The 18,102-nt window shown below is 40.1% G+C and overlaps 1 protein-coding gene across 2 annotated transcripts in view; it reads right to left on the bottom strand.

The window, feature by feature from the left end:
- DENND2B (DENN domain containing 2B) overlaps window positions 1-18,102 on the bottom strand; it is a 151,913-nt gene that overhangs the window by 101,821 nt on the left and 31,990 nt on the right. Inside the window, exon 2 of one of the 2 annotated variants that reach the window (XM_065755300.1) lies at window positions 16,330-16,417. The gene's annotated coding sequence lies outside the window, so the exon portion shown is untranslated. Of the gene's footprint in view, window positions 1-15,660; window positions 15,945-16,329; window positions 16,418-18,102 lie in introns of those variants that run through there. The other variant, XM_065755301.1, reaches the window with a different exon arrangement.

Here is an 18,102-nt window from a genome sequence, read left to right as displayed (position 1 = left end):
ACAGTGGCAGGCAGAATCCTAACTGTGGCTACCACACAGCACGCTAACAGCAGATTTCATCCTTCCTGAACAAAAAGAATATCCTCCGTAACAATAGAAGTTAATAATTTATAAGATCACAATACACTTTAAAAAAAAAAAGAAAAAGAAAAACTACTCATGACTATCTACTCATATGATGATTTGGGGCTCTGGTATTTTGGCAGATAATTTGCCTTGGGATGTAAGGGAGGCATAAAAGTATCAGGCCTCACAAGTTCTTATAGATCCCAAATTCCAGTGGTTTCTCCATAGAATAACTGCATCTATTTTTCTGCTGTTTATTATCTGCAACAATCTGAACACCTACCCAGACAAATCTTTCCCTGTTTAACCTGAAGGAAGAATTCACAGCTGAACATTCACATTCAAGAGGTTTTCTCTATCCTGTGTTTTAGGAGGCAGCAACTACTGGATACTTCTTCTGATCTTGGAAAATTTAAGGATATAAAAAAACACTAAATTAAGCATGGCTGAATCATCACATCAGCTATGCTTCAGGTGGGGCTCTTAAGAAAATGCATGGGAGAAGACAGTTTCAAGTTGGGCTTCTTACTTTTTTCAAACTGTAGCTTAATTTTACAGCACAGTTTCAAGGCTTTATCCAGACCTGTATTTTCTTATCCATTTCACAAGTCTTCCTATTAGAAAGCTAGTACAGTTGGAGTTGCTCTGAGCAACAAATTTTCCTCCAACTGTAGCTGTACCACCAGAACATCAAGCAACTCCCCCCTCCAGTTCCTGCAGAAGCAAGTTTTGGCCCTTACAGATTTAATGAAAAAACTGAAGCCGCAACACAAAAAATGAGAACCCTTTGGTAATGTAACCACACCCCACATTCTGCTCTCTGCCCAATATCCTCACCCAGCCGCAGACACACAGCAGAAAAATACCATCAGTTGAAGTTTTGCAGATGGCAACTCCAAAATTGTGCCATTTTGGACTTCCTTCTCAAAGGATCGCTCCACAGGCTTCTTTTGTAGGGTCTGCATTTCTTTTCTTTGGGAAGGGGTGCATGCGGGAGGGACATCTGGACATGGAAAATAGCTGTGGGCATGAACAATGGAGAAATAGCATCTATAAACTGAAATGAGGTCTTTCAATTTGTGGAAACAGCTGGAAGGAGGAATCAAACATGAATAATGTAGCTGAAAACCTAACGACTCCATTGACAAAGAGTTCTTTTGGATCCTAACTATGGCTACACTTCTACATGGCATTACTTAAGCCTCTAAGTAAGAAGAATGATGCACAATAATATATTCAGCATTTTCTTTTTTTACTATGCTAGAATTAGTCAACTCACCCTTTCCCTACACATAACTTTTAGAGAAGAGAGCTTTTTCTGCATTTGGTGTACTTAACAATGCTGTGCAAGTGCTAGAATGAGCACTCGTTTTCAGTGATATGTAAGAGGTGTGTACCAATGCAAAGATGCTCCCCAACAGAAAAAAGAGAAAAATGGCCCTAAGAAGATGCTGACTCGCTGATAAACACAGCACAGTCAACGTGAGTGCACAGAAGACTGCCCAAAGAGAGTTTTGCAAAGCACCAAATGAACTTTCTTACCAGGAACAGGGCAGTTGAATATCCCAGAAGTAAGTACAGCAGTTCTGCAGTAAGGGAACACAGAGGCATGTAACTGCCTTCAAGTGAAGCAGAGCCAAGCTCCTACTTGTTTCAGGCTCTCGCTATTCCTGCTTTGATCTCTTCCCCACTCCTTTGCTTTGGTGTATAGCACCTATTCTTCTGTCAAAACAAAATTGACTTGCACCAAACTGCTCATCCAGGTGACTACCAAATACTGTCTTCATACATTTGTCAGTAACACATGCTACAAGTGTTAACCTCTATGCTCTGCAGGAGTTTGTGTACTTCAGAGCTTAAGTATCATTGAAAGTCAATAGTTTGCAACAGTGTGAATCATTTAGGTGCTTTTGAAAAAGATGAATCACCTTCAGTACATCTGAATACATATAGCAGTGAATATAACTGCTAAATTAGTGAACTACATGCTTTATCCATACAATACATTCAACGTAGAAGTATTAAGATAGGCAGTAAGCCCAGGATGTACATGCATAGGCGTCTTTGATGGAGGATCTACTCAGCTTCTCACTCCTCAATAGATATCTTTCATTCCCACCTCATTGAGAAGCTTTCAGGTATCAAAAAAGAAATGCACTTCTTACAAGGAACAAGAGGATGACCTGTAATATAAGTCATTTAACACAGTATATTTTCTGAGAAACTACACAATTGTACACAATTGAAAGTCCAAAAAAGGGGGATGGAAAACGAGGAGGCAAAATTCCACATGAAGAAACACCTTAAGTAACCTCTTCAAATGTAACAGAAGTCTTTCAAAGCACTGTCAACAAGGTATTTTACCCATACTAAAGACAATACATTTATTTCAATAAATATTTTTCTTTTCATGGAAGATATAAAAGCTACTTGCCAGCTAAACCTTTTATTTCAAAGCGACTGTGCTGCAGCCAAGCTCTATTACTCATTTTGCTGTTAGACAAGACCTCTTTGATGTCAATGGGTCAAACAGCAGATTTAACACAGTAATCTGTCTGAAAACTTCAGCAGTAAGGTCAATGGTAAAAACCAGGGTAAAGAGTTTTATGCAGTTCTAGTTTAGTCAGGAGCTTTGCTTCACATAAAACTAAGAAGTTTATCAACTTATCAGCTGATGTTTTATCTACTACCATATACTGCAAACAAACAACAAAAAATCACTGACAGCAACAGATAACAGGAATTAGAGAAGGAACTTGAACAGTGAATGAAAGTATCTAAGATCCATTTCAGACTGACCAAGCAATTTGAGACTTTATCTTAGCCTAGATGTGGTATTTTAATGCTCACTCATTCGGGGTTGTGTGGAGATGAACAGTACCATGCAAAGGTAAAGAAAGCAAGGGAGGTGAGCTAAGGATCTAGCTAAGGATACACTGTGAATGAATTAGAGAGGTGGCTGTAGAAGCATCAGCATGTCTGCCTCATGTAGATACAAGAAGACACAAGTAGTTCATCATGTTCACAGCCTGAAGGACATGCCAGAGAATTTTACAATGATGGTCTAAAACAAGCTCCTATTTTCTGTACAAATGTCTTTGAAAGTCCATCAACACTTTGATGAGAAGAACAGCGTGAAGCAATTGAGATTCAAAGTCCTGACTAATCTCCTAGAGCATGTGTAAAATGAGGAATTTGAGATATATTTTTTTTAGAGCTGAGGAAAGGAGATAAAACCAAAGTTCTCTTTGAGCACTACAAACAGAAAAAAAAGAAAATAACCATGCCATTCATTTCTCAGAAAGCAAACAGACTCCCAAGCACAAGTTTCAGAAGAATATGCCGTATAGTTAAACGTTTTGTTTGGAAAACGTGTCTAAGTCAGAAGTTATAGTTTATGAACAGAACAGGATAAAATAGAAATATTTACATTGGTACTTTCATTAAGAAACTGAAAAATTAATTGCACGGACAGATAATTGTTAAAACTAATGCTTTGGATATAAAGGACTTAGAAAATACCACAACTAATTCATTTGACCAAGATTCCTACCCTATGTTTTAAAAGAACGTTATTGAGAAGAGTTTCCAATCATGTTGATTTCCATAATTTATCTAAATGGTGTAACAATTTTCAGAGTGAAAAAACAATCACTTGCAACATCTTCCCCCCCATTACTATCTCCACATATCTTTACCAGAGAAGACTATTATGAGAACTTGAACTAAAGCTGGAAAAAAACCCACAAAATTTGTCACAGTCAACAGTTGAAAGAAAAGGATGTAAGAGATCCTTCTACATAGGAAATGAGGAATACAAAGGATCTGCCAGAGCAGTAAACGCAGCTCTCTCCATCATTTCAGAGAATCGCTGTTGTTCTTGCAACAATATTGCTTTCAGTTTAAATCGCTATATGTCTTCTGCTTCTTGTCACTCATATTTTCTTCAGGGCTGTTATTTTTTTTCCTTTTTTTCTCTCTCTTTTTTTTCTTTAAGGAAGATATCATTTGGCTTTGATTTTGAATTAATTCTTTCCCAAGAACTGGTTCCAGATGGTTGTAGAGCCCCTAACTTCTGGGAACTCCAGCCCTTTTCTCAGCTTTTAGCCCAAATTCCATATGCTGTTATTTAGAAAATAAGTTCTTCAATTCAAAGAATAAATTTTACATTTCTGTGCTTTAAGATTATGACTTAACAGGAAGACAGATAAACGTACTTCAAAATATAATTTACCTTTTCTCGGGCAGCCTCAGTAGTACATCATTGTTAAATATCAGTGAGAAAGAAGAAATAAAATAACATTCCAGTTAACAGATGTAAAAATCGCACCTCAAATTTTTTTGTTTGGTGTTTTGTGCATCATTTTTGTCCCTGTCACTATTATAACACAATCTATCATAAAGTTATCACTCGTAGGCAGTAGGAGAAACCCCAGTATGCAAACTGACAGGAGGTTTTGTCTTCTCCTCTTCAAGTATCTACTCCCCAGCTGCTATTTCTCTGCTTGGACTGAAGTTCTAACATCAGTCCAAGACTCCCAGTTTCCTAGCACATGCTACCTAAGCATATTTCGTTCCTGTTTGTTTCTTGAACAATACATTACTGAATTCCAGCTTATCCATCTGAATATAACCAACACAAACTGATATTTACTATAGATTGTGGCTTCCATCTAAACTTCTGATGAGATGACAATAGGTAACACACATAGCTGCAAGGCTGTCTAGCAGAGTTCTACCTGTCTGGCAGGTGAAAGAGCTGGGGCACAGCTAATCACCATAAAACAAGACATGAACAGTGAAAAAGGGAGGTAAAGCAGAAACACTACTGCTACTTCTCTGAGCATGAGCCAGTTCTCTTCCAACTGAATACAGAGAAATTTTCAATAAGAGAAATTTTCAATAGGTACATTTCAGCAGTTATTAATCTGCTTCTATACAAAACCAAAATGTTTGTTTTTCCCGTGGCATGTATTCCTCATCTGCAGCACAATAGATTTTACATTTGAATAACCTTAACAGTAGAATCATAAAAGATTTTAGAACACATATCCTTGTCCATGTTGGAAATAGCACAGTTCCAAACTAGAGACTAACACTGAAATACAGCCCATTCATAAACTGTTCCACTCAAACACAAGGTCTGGAAGGAATTTCATCCTCATGTTCAACCAGAGAGCCACAATTTATTATAGTGTTGCACTTTTCAGCTTCAAAATTATATCCCTAGTATTTTTCCCTGTCAAGTCCAATGGAGAACAGCAGACTTCTCAGCCATGATCATCCTTGAAGAAAATATACAGCAGAATCCAACTGCACACAGATGCGAAGAAGCAAGTCATGTAGCACTGAACTAAAATAAAAAGGAAACCTACTGTGTGTACACAGCTCCAACCATTTTAGTTGGAAAGGCATCAGAGAGGTCCTTCCACTAGCAATAGCATAAGTGGGCGTCAGATCTCAACTGTACTTCAGCTCTGCTTGCAGCTCACTGTGACAGTCTATGCGGCACACTAGCTTTTCTTACTCCTGCGTACTAAGACTGCAATGCTTCCTGACAACTTCAACACCCAAAACAAATAACCAGTGCTCTCTTCCCATCACGTTCTGCAGCTGAGATGTGCCACAAAGCTACCACTTACACAAGACAAATTTTCAGAGCAGTTTTGAGACCCTCTGCAGGGACCACTCCTATGTTCAAGAGAAATCAGCATCCAACTGCATTGGTCAGTATGATAGTTTCAACCTATGGGTTCACTGCTTTTTGGAGTATTTGTCTCCATTTTTCTACACAATGATTTTAAATATTTCTCTACTAAAGAAAACACCCAAAACTGCAAGAGATCTGACAATATTTTAATCAACATGTTTCTGTATTCAGCAAGGTTAGAAGAAGCATATGATGCCAGGGCACTACAAACTTAAATTGCTTTAAGTAACTACAATAAAATCCTTGGAATAACACAATTGTCATACTAAAGAATGGCAGGGGGAAGGGAGTGAAAGAGGCACAAAACCTCTAAAATCAACCAGCTTGGTAATAGCTTCAACCTATGAAGTTCAACATGTTATTTGGCATCTAAACGTTTTTTCCTCACCTAATTCACTACACTTATTGCAATAGAACTTCACCACTTGATCAGCATATACTTCTAACACACCACAAAATCAGTTATCCCCAGGACATAGGAAAAGCAGAGAATGGAGTGGAGGTGACATAAACCATTAAACAAAGTCAAATGAAATGACAACAGCCATAACATATGGTATTTTTCTGCAATGAAGACGATTAATTTGCTAAGTGTACACAAAACTTTCAAGCGCTAATAAAAGCTTTCTACTGATGACTTAGAAGCACGTGTTTCATCCACTGAAAACCACCACTGCCACACCTCCTTTGTGCAGCATTTTTACGTTTCACTGACATTGTCATCTAATGATATGTACAGTAAATCAGTCTAGGTCCCTTCAAGTTGTGCAGCTCTACCTGGTTGACACCAGACAATTGTGGTACAAGGTAGATGACGGAATTTAAAATGAACCCTGTTGTGACAACAATTGCTGCAAATTATCTTTTTTAAAATTCTACCCTGTTTCATTTGTGGCTAAAGTAAAAAAAAAAAAAACCCACAACATTTTTAATACTTTTATGTTAACTAACGTGACCAGCAACTATAACTCCATTAGAAAGAGCTTCGCCTTCTGTTTCAGAAGGAAGTGTGCCAAAAGAACTTTGGTGCATTTTAATCCACCTATTTCCTATTGCTTCTTCAAAAGCTTCTGTCAAAGGACAGCCAAAATTCATTTCTATGAATCATCAGTTGGGTGAAATCTAACTATTAAATTATTTTTTAAAGGCAAGCCTTTCCTTTCTTCATCTTATCACAGCCACGCACACCAATTTCCCTCCAGAGCATTTGTCTTCACACCTTTCTCACAGCTGGGAATAGGGGCAATTTCTTTCCCATCCATTAACAGCTTTCCAATACAAAACATAACAGAATGCACTGTACTGCACAGCTCCTGGGATACCCACTTTGTCTTCCTGAGAGAGGAAGAAAAGATGTCTTTGTAGCCACCTAAATGGAGACTCACTTTTCTGAGACCTGACCTGCATACATCACATATCTGTTGTCTGGAGAACATCCTCTATGAAGAAAAGCTCAGAAAGTTGAGATTGTTGAGCCTAGAGAAATGCAGGCTCCACAGAGACCTTGTAGCAGCCTCACAATAACTAAAGGAGGCCTACAGTTAAGAGATTCAATTGGGATGTGTAGCAAAAGGACAAGGGTAAATTTACTAAAGGGTAGGTTTAAGTTAGACATGAAGAAATTATTCATTATGAGAGTGGTGAGGCACTGGAACAGGCTGCCAGAAAAGCTGTGGATGTCCCATTCCCAAAAATGGTCAAGGCCAGGTCGGACAGGGCTTTAGGCAACCTGATCTAGTGGGACATGTCCCTGTTCATGGCAGGGGAGTTGGAACTGAACCGTGTTTAAAGTCCCTTCCAATCCAAATCATTCTAGAATTGATCCTAACCTAGTAGCAAGTTAAATACTTCACAAAGTTGCGTGCCAAATCATTCAACTACAAATATATGGCCCTAACCACACTTAAGTAGAAAAAAATATATAACAAAACACATACTTCAAAAAGGGTATTAACTGGAAAGTTTAAAGGGAAAAGCTAGCCATTACCTGCCAATATTAGCAAAGCTGTATCCTGTTTGCAATTCCCCAAATACATGGGCTGAATGCTTACAAGCAGATTCAATTCACTTCAATTCAGGAAAGGGTAATTATGTTATATTTTCCAAAGCTCTGAGGCATTTTTTATTTTTTCATTTGTATTGGATTATTTAACTTATTAAATTAACATGTTCCTTCTTGTACCTTCTCTTCTGAAGGGTATCCAATATTTACATTGCAAATCATTCTACAATTCAAGGTTGGTGATAAAAATTTTTTGAATGTGTACCATTTTTTTCTTTTTATATTTTATGTGACTTGTCATATCACATACTAGTAGATGACCTACAGATAAACTGTTGCATACTGCTTCATCTTGTAGCATTCAGAGAGGAATTTGGAAGAGAGAAATAAGATAAATACAAACAAACTGCTCCTGCACTCACCCTTAGAAAGCAAACAAAAACCAATCAGAAACAGAACGAGTCTTTTTACTCCACAGTCTCAGCCTTGGGAAACATACCTATGCAAATCTCCACATCCCCTCTGCAAAAAAAAAAAAAACCAAAAAACAACAAAAAACAGCCAGTTTGATCCAAAGATGTCCTGTTGTCGACAGAAACCAAGGCTTCCACTCATTTTCCGCAAGGGTTCAGTCTGACCTTCGGTATATCCTTGTTTGCTAAAACAATGAATAAACATCTTCACTAATGATGAAAGGTATTAGTTCATCACTGGCTCGATCACACACAGCAGGTACTGCAAATTCCTGAGGAATGCAACTAGTCCCAACTGGCCGGTTCACGCACAAGGAACAGAACCTTGTTATAACAAATAACAAAGATCAGGAAAAATAATTTTCTTATCCATGTGCTTTCCTGACTAGGGCCAGTAAGGGATTTGCTGATAAAAGACAGCTCTGTCATATTCACCAGACCTGAGGCTGCCACGGAAACATAACTGATGTGGCAGACATTAATGAGCCCCTGTCACTAGGGCAATCTGTCCAAGCTGATGAATTTGCCACTCCTGTTCCGTGGTGGGCAGCAGTGTAACAGTCAAGCAGGCTCCTAGTTTCCCCCAGCCACTGCGACAGTCCCAAACCACTTTGTTTTGGGAACAACATGTGACTGTGTTTCCAAAAATATACATATATTTTACACAACTCCCCGTCTGCAATGATGCGATTGGCTTTCTTGTTTTTAAATCAGATTGCAAGCAAATGTGGAAATCATAGAATTACCAAGGCTGAAAAAGACCTCCAAGATCGCCTAGTATTATCACCAATAACTTCCCACTAAACCACGCTCCTCAGTACAATATCTTAATGTTCCTTGAATGCCTTCAGGGACGGTAAGTCCACCACCTCCCCTGGGCAGCCTGTTCCAGCAGCTGACCGCTCTCTTGGAGAGAAACTATTTCCTAACATCCAACCCTAATCTCCCTTGGCTCAACATGAAGCCGTCCCCTCTCATCCTATTGCTAATTACATAGCAGAAGAGGCCAAGCCGCACTCCTGAGCCTCCTCTTCTACAGACTAAATCCCAGTCTCCTCAGCTGCTCCTCATAAGACGCATGCTCAACACCTCACAGCTTCATTGTCCTACTCCGGACATGCTCCAGCGACTCGATGTCTTTCTTGTAATGAGGGGCCATAACAATTTTTATCAGACGGAGAAAGAGGAACCTATACTTCTGTTCTGGATTTCAGGACATCACACAGCCTGGCCAGAGCAGCAACACCTGAATTCTCCAGATAAACGGCCACCTCACAATCCATCTGCCATATCCATTACGCAAGCTGCATAAATTTTCCATAAAAAATGATGGAAGCCTTCAGCATACTGCTACCGGCCTCATCTTCCTCTACCTGAAGACCTGGCCTTACTTGAAGAATAGACACATATACACACACTACCAGAGCTATCAGCTGCACGAGAACTGCGCTGGGCTCTGCCGACAAGGTGCTGCAGCTGGCAACCTCAGGCTGCCCCCAGACCCTCCCCCTTCTTCCCTGATGCTCATAAATCCCCAGAAAACATGCTGCGCTTTTGTACCGCACAGCACTGATTTGTGTTTACATTTGTTTTCTACTGTCCATGCATGTCAGCCAATGCTAAATAAAACACAGCAGGGACCCTGGCTCTTGATGCATCTGAGCAGAAAACTGGATAACGTCTCCATAGCAGAGGAAAGCAGATTTTAATACAAATGCCAAATTTGACAGTGTATTACACTATTCACTGCGTCTGGCACAGAACAGATTATAACTTGCTGATGTGGTCCTGTGTACAACCAGCTGGTAGAGCAGCCCCCCTCACAACACCCAGTTCCAAGCATCTAGGCTTAGAGCGAGCAATTCTAATCGCATTAGGTTTCAGCATCTGCCTCCAAACAGCTTTTACATGCAACCATCTCTTTTATAAGGGGAGTTCAGTTGTAAGAGAAACCCAGACACAATTACCGGCTAGAGAGAGAAAAGGCCCCACTGTCAGTGTTACCCTTTCAAGCATCTCCACAATGGCAAAGAACAAAGCGATCAGGAGAAGGGCAGAGTCAGCATACAGTGATAGGGCCTGTATCACTGTATGCTGACTCTGCACAAGGCATCTCAGGAGCTCCTCCACCATGCCCTGGCAGCTCTGGCTTGGCTCACAGGGGAAGCATTTCTCTCCAGGGCATCACCCAATCACCCCCACAAACACAAGCTCTCTGCCCTGAAAAACATGCGGTCTCCTCCCAGCCCACAATGACTTGGGGGACAGTTCAACCTTCTCACCTTTTGCAACTCCTGTCTCACAGAGTGTCACAAGCAGAGGCAGACAGAACAGTCCCAGGACAGTGTCATAACAGAGGCACATTGCTGGAGGGAAGACCTGCGCAGATCACCTCTAGCAGACCCAGGGACAGGAGTGACTCTCCTTCCCTACCCAAACCTCAGGTCAGGGAAAGAGCCTCCAGCAGGATCTGTGCTTCTCATGCTGGGGAGCAGTGTCTTGCTTACAGGCAGCATTACAAGGCCAGTGCTTTCCACAGGAAATTAAAGGGCTGCCTAGACAGCTGCTTGTGCATGTCTAGGGGGTGATACTGCTCAACTTGCAACCTACTGTAATGTGCTGATACTAATAAAAGAGTTACACTGAGAAAACAGTGTTTGTCCTTAGGAGATCATACGTTTCCAAAAGCCAATCTGCTGCCCCAAGCAAGAGCATAGGAAGGTCAGTGAAATGGAGACATACAATCTGATGCACAATAGAGTATTTCTAATCCACATAATCAGTTGATTATACAAAGCATGCTCAGCATACAAAAATGTTTTTTCCATTCTTTCCTCTGAAGCCAACAAGACTTCTCCCAAAAGCAAGCACTAGACGAGTCACCTGGAAATACTCTGAGGCAAGCTTCTGAAGGCGAAATTGTGACAGTACATCGCCTTCCCAATGACAACATCCCAGGACAACCTAGGGACCTCCTCAGGAAATGCTAAACGAAGAGTCCAGGAGACTGAGCTATGCAGCTTTTCACCTAACCCAGCACGGGTTTGGACATGTTGACAGCAGGGCCAAATGAAGATGCTTTTGTGCCTACAAATCTTTTGGATAAACATGATTGTGTTACACTTCAGAGATTTTCTGTGTAACTTTAGTCAATTTTCTTGGCTTCCCACTCTTGACAACTCAGCCATAGAAGAGCTCTCTCTGGAATACTCCATTCAAATTAATCAGCAGTCAGCTATTCTCCTTCTAAAACTAATAATAGATGGTCTTTATGGGCCTGTGTGAGACTGAAACATGGGAACATGAATTGTGCAGCTGCAAATGTTTCCATACTGCCACAGCTCTCAAATTGCTTTGTATTGTCTACTAAGGAGGCATGAAAGCACAATGTAAGGAGCACATCTTTTACTGTCAGAATTGCCCAACTGTCCCCAGCATGTCCATACTGCAGTAAATGTTTAGTGATATCTTTCAGCTGTCAAGCATGCTTGAAGGCAAGGAGGAGTGTTCAGGGGTGTTCTGAGCTAACAGCCATCAGCAGAAGTTTTCACCTCTGATTCATCTTCTTGTCAAACTACAACAGGATGGGGGGGGGGCGGGGGGGACGGGACAGAGAAAAACAAACGAACAAAAAAAGCTCAACAAGGGGGGAACTCTATCTCTGACTGAATGGAAAAATGGGACTCCTTTGAACATCCTTTTGTACAGCGGTTTGCCTGCTGGTGGGCAGATAGGATTAATGATATGAACATTGAACTCAGAATGAGACCTGCCACTGGAGGACAGCCATCTGTGCAACACTCCCACTAGCTGCTTAGCAGACTGTTGTTGTCACGTGAAACTGAGGAAAAACTGGGAAGCGTATCTGCAAATCCTGCTGTAGGAACAAAAAGAGCACCTGCCTCTCCCAGGTCTGATGGCAGATAGTACCATCAGGGGACTTTGCCTCTACCAGTAGAAGGTTAACTTTCAGCCTGAAAAATAAAAAAAAAAGTGCCTCTCAGGCTTTTAAGAGAAAAAAGTTTAAATCCCAGGCCGGAAGCCTTAATTATAAAGGATTTGCGTGAAAGTTGCCAGATCTCTCCCTGCTCTGTGATCACGGCTGTGCCAAGGGTCTGCTTTATGTCTCAGTAGCAACTGCGCTAAGTTCAGCAAAGCAACTAGGTCAAAGATGCAAAGGCAGAACAGAGATCAGTGATTAGCACTAATGAGCCCCTGTGCTGCAGAATGACAGTGCATTCGTTTCAAGGTTCTTGCTGCAGCTATAGGTATCGCACTTATATCCAGTCTGTGCTGCTCAGAACAAATCATTTCGCACTTCATATTTTACAGCTTAGAAAGTCTCTTCATGTTACCATGACCTGCGGACAACAGATGAGAGGAATCAACAGCGAGAACTGTTGTTCACACTAGGGGAATTGAAAGTAACTTACAGAAAACCAAGATTTGAACATCCTCATGAGAAGCTCTTCTAAGTACACAGCCCTGCTGCTCTCAATCAGAGAATTCTATCTACTGTAAGCATGAGGTTACAGGGAATACTGATCTTGCGTTCAAGAATGTAATGGACCATTTATCCACAATTGTAACACCAGGCTTACTGAAGTTTACCCAACTTTAAAAAAAAAAAAGCAGAAACGGAGGCAATTACCTTGTTTTTCTTATTGTCTTAGACTTCCTCAAAGAAGAGAAAGGGAAAAGACTTGAGTTACTCAGAGAAAACAGTAAGAGCAGAAACAATCATAGAATGATACAAAGTCAGTCCTAGGCTTCTAGACAGCTTCACCTCATTAATGAATCAGTTTCCAGCTGATAATGACAAACATCAACACAGCAATTCACGTGGAACCCACTGTGACAGACAAATGTCTGCTGTCAGCCTATGGGTAGAGGGAGCATAAGCACACAAAAGATGATATTATGCAGGATAAGAACATTAAAACATTATAATGCAATGTAAAAATTACTAGATTGATAATCAAGGAGAGGGGAAAAAAACATTTCTACCACATCCTTCTACTCTCCAACTAAGTACAGTGAGACAAGACATAAGTGATCTTACCAAACATTACACACTCACTCTAGACCACTGACTATGCAGAGAAAGAGTGGGCACGGAGTCATCAATAGCAAAGCAGTGGATGCTTGGGACCAACAAAGAGTTCTATGTCAGGACAACAGTGTAAAACATCTCTCTTCAAGATACAACTCTAATACACGCAAATTTCATTTTGAACCACCAAAATGTTAGGACGTACAAAAATTATATTAAGTACTGCGAAAATGATGTGTTGTATCACTTTTCAAAGTAATAGGAATACGCTGCAACAAAGACCATTGTGGGAAAATGCCACTCTGCTAAAACACAGGAACAAAACCCACTGCATCACACAACAGAAAAACAACGGACTCCAAAAGAGCAGCCGTTGCCTTTGGGATGCCCAGTGTGCAATACCAGGCAGAGATCTCTCAGGTGTTTCAAACTGTTCATTTGTAAAATGTAAGCACTCACAAGCAGTGGTTTAGATTTTGAAAATACTGTTCTGCTTCAGAAATTTTGGGTACTGGTAGCATTTTTTCCCCCACACACGAGCCTTAAATTTAGGTAATCATCACGGTATTCATTCTTAAGTAGGAAGATAGCTTGAACAAGTACATCAGATCCAATGATACTTCATTTGCATTCAAGAATGGCATGACAAATTCTGCTTAAAGCACTCTCAACATTCAAAGAGATGAAAAAATAGTAATTTTCCAATCATTTAAACCAGGCTATTAATTGATGTTTACTATGTGCAGTACTTACAACATCATGCTGGTCGAATCTGATGGGAAATGAGGACAAAAAGCTAATCTATGCCAGTCAGCCGTGATTTCACAGAAGACAGCTGCCAGTTCTACAAATGCATTGCAGAAAGATTGCCACCTTCTCCCTCATGCATACTCTGAGAGATTACAGTAATAGTGTTTTCCCATGAACATCTTCCCAGAAATCTTCCTTGAAGCACAACTGATACCTAAAAAGGACAGCTCCTTCAAAAAGCAGCTCTTTGAACTTGCACATTCACAAATAACGGCTTTGTGTGAAGGGGAAAGGAGAAGTGGAATTCACTGCACTTTCCCCACTCCAGAAGGATGCTAGCAGAAATCAGAAATAAGCATCATCGTTATCTCCAGCGCACGCAGCCACACGGAAGCCAGTCAGCAGTGTTCGGCATTGTTTGGTGGAGTACAAAAGACACTCTGTTTGGAAAGTTCAGGAAAGAAAACGGAGGTTTGGTGCTACAGTCAAAAGGCTGAAACAGGCAGAGAAGTTCACAAGCAGAGGCTGATCTGAAGCCCTTTGAAGTTGATGGGAAAAGTCCCATGCACTCCAGCACACTCTGGATCACATCTGAAGTGCACAGAAGGGAGCAAAGCATCACAAAAGCAGAAACAAGCATCTGCTAGGAGAGAGGTTTAAATACCGTAGGCGTGGCCTCACTGTTATAGGTATGGTGCATTTTCTGTTATATTAAAAAAAGTAGAACTTGACTTTTTTTTTTTAAAAAAAAGGTGATTTTTTCATTATAACACAGTGGCGCATATATTAATCATCATTTTTCATTTAAAACACAATGCATGCCGCTCTAATATTTACCCAGGACTACAGCATTTAACAAGCATCTCTGAGGAAAGGGGGGAAAGAAAGCTTCTTTCAAGTGTTGAATTCTAATTAATGTTTTCTACGAAGTTCCCTCCCAGCCACTCCCAAAAGGACTAATTGAAAACTATGAAAAACAGAATCCAGGACTGAAAACCTTATTAAGAACAATGCTGCCAGCATCATCTATTCAGAAGCAGCAGATTGAGACAGAGCCCAAACCAGAAGCAGCACATACTCCAAAACAATTGCAAGGGGATCCCGAGAGAGTAGAGATTCTAAATCCTCTGCTCAATTAAGATACAATTAATTTTCTCATTAAAGAAGAATACAACATCATTTGAGGGGAAAAGAAAAAAAAAGAAACGTATGTTGAATTATGTAACATTTCCATAATTACTTTCTTGCATATAGCTGTAATTGTCGCAGTGTTTTTTGATTTTGGTGTTTTCTAGGTCTTAGTAATGTTTTCTGGGAATTAATTTGTAAGAAACATTTGTAAGAAACATGACCACTTCTTGCAGCCTTTGCATAAGATTCAACAAAAAGCCAAAGTTCCTTTTTTTTTCCTCCAAAAAAATGCTGGATGTTTCCTCTTTTCCTGGCTAATAGGATCCAACTGTTGCTGCATGACATCATTCCCCAGAGTTAGGGAATCCAAGCTAGCACAGACACTCGGCTGGGAGTAAACACTGCATAGGGTAAAAAAAAAAACAAAACACTTTAAAAATGAAGGAAATCACGTTTAAAAAGCAGTTTTTGTTACCTGAAATTTGGAGTATTTCTCTTTCCACTTCATTCTCAGATTTGTGTTTCCCAGACAGAACTCTGCCTTATTATGTGAAGCAATCAGCAAAACCAGCCGTTTAACGCCTAATACCTGCTGTGCTTCCCAGAACTCCTTCATATGACCTTTCGCAGCACTGATTCCAGCTAAAATGATTGCAAAGACTGGCCAGGGCAGTTGTCATGGAGATCTCTCTCTCTCTTTTTTCATACACACGCGCACGCGTGCGCACACAGATTTAAACAATTCTGGGAGGCATCCACAAAACAGCATGCCTTTTCATCAGCTAAGTTTGGGAAGCATTCCACCCCTCCTCCAAGCCCTCTCCCTTGAGTCAGCCGAGGAAGCTGAGATTCGGTCATGAATCGATTGTTGAAATCAGAGATATTGCCTTTAAGAAGAAAATAATTAAAGGGGAAAGAGAAGAAAGAAAGAGAAAGCAACACAATTTGTTTCTGTCCTGGGAAGGAAAACAGATTTTCTGCTTTTCAAAGCTTTGAACTAAACGTAAATCTTGCATTCAAATCCTGCAGGCTATTTGCCTTTACCCAACTTACTATGAATTTGATATCCGAAAGCACTAAGACTTTGCTGAAACACAACCATGCAGATTGCATGAAATGCTGCTGGCATTGCCTGTCAGCTTACCTTGCTCTCTCCCAGTACCCAGCCAGTGAGTTAATTAGCACAGGTATTCATTGTGGTCATTCAGGACTTCCTGCATCCTTTCATGTTTCTGTAATTAAGAACAAAATTCTGCTGGTCAGGAACACACAACTGCTTTATAACAAAGCAAACAGAAAACCATCCCTCAGCAGAACAAGAAAAAATAGACACACTGGAATGTTTCTCATAGGGACTCTAAGTTCACATGCCACTTAACTAAAACTCACCAGCTCCAAGTTAAAGGAGAAACCCACTTCAGTGATGTTTGAGAATTGATTAATTTACCAAATTCATTGCCACTGTAGTTGCAAAAACAAAGCTAATTCCACACATTAATAAAGAGATACAACATATTTTCTTTGACAAAAAAATTCTAAATGAATCCCCAGCAACATCATGATTAGTTAAAAGGGAAAAAAATGCTTTAGAAAAAAAAGACATTAAGAAAATTCAGTAGAACTATTTGGGCTCAGAAGAACAGCACTGTGCCCAGTTTTTACACTTAGACAAATAGTGGAGAGACTTACTCTTCAGAGGATTAACTGCAATCAGTCATTCAAAGCTTTAAAGTTGCTTAAAAGAATACTCAAGGGACAGCAGGACTCAGCTTTCTGCAGTGAGTAGTATCAGCAACAGTCCCTCTAGTGGGCATAAAAATGTAAAGCTGACTGCCGCACCAAGTATGAACTCCATACATTTGTTCTCTCTCAACCACCTCTCTATGCTGTTTTGGTATTTCTCATCTAAATTACATACTTGCAGCCATTTAAACGTTATCGAAGAGGCTCAACAAAAGGAAACATGTACATACATTACTTACTAGCACACCTAGATTTATGCACAGAGATATAAAAAGTTCCAGTGTATTTCTGTTCTGCTTGTGCTTTAATCCCAAGCTGAAAAAACCTCCACACAGTCTGAGACAGCTGAGATGTCTTAAAGGATCACCTCTATTTATCACTACTACAAAATATAAACTAGACTGGAACAAAGCACTGACTACACTTCTGAAAACCCTACATGCTATGAATGATGGAATGAATGGATTGCACACTTAAACCACCTCTCTTTCTACCAGAAACACTATACAAAGGCTACATGAGGCATTTTTTACTCTAACTGAATGCAGATATATTCACAGGTAGGTGAATATAAGCTGCTTAAACCGTCAACAATCCAGAAGATGCTGAAATGACATCACATTAAGTAGTTTTTCTAGTCCTGAAAGCAGCACAAGCTAAGTTAGCAAGTTCATGCTAAGTGCCCTCAAGAATACACCAGCGAAGCCCAGTAGAACCATAGGAATCAAATATGAAAAATTATGACATGCTTTCGCCTTGAAAAGTTTTCTTTTATTTGTAATTGAATTAAACTCACCATATGCTGCAAGCAGGCACAGTTTGAGCAGTGTAACTAGGAAAAGAGGAAGGCAGGTAACTCTTCCCAAGAAAGGAATGTTTTACTTCACATTAATGCAAAGACATTGTTCAAAGACATGAAAGTAATATAAAAAACAAAAGTGACCTAAGCATTGGTCAATGAACAGGTGAAATGACTGAGTTTTGTCCATCGATCTCAGATCTTCTATAAAGCCCACTGAAAGGTAACATTCCTGAGGAATGTCTACCAACAACCTGCACCACGTCTCATTCCAGAATTTATCACAAGGCTCTGTAGCACTTTATTAGGAAACCATCTCCGCATACATGACAAGTATCTAAGGGAAGGATGTGATATAGTGTTTATAAACAATTG

Source organism: Cyrtonyx montezumae, unplaced genomic scaffold (assembly GCF_038088225.1).
Source record: "Cyrtonyx montezumae isolate F1298 unplaced genomic scaffold, pur_monq_1.0 scaffold_10, whole genome shotgun sequence".
In the NCBI taxonomy this organism is placed as follows: domain Eukaryota; kingdom Metazoa; phylum Chordata; class Aves; order Galliformes; family Odontophoridae; genus Cyrtonyx; species Cyrtonyx montezumae.
The sequence above is the reverse complement of the archived record's forward strand: the minus strand, read 5'-3'. Positions and strand labels throughout refer to the sequence as shown.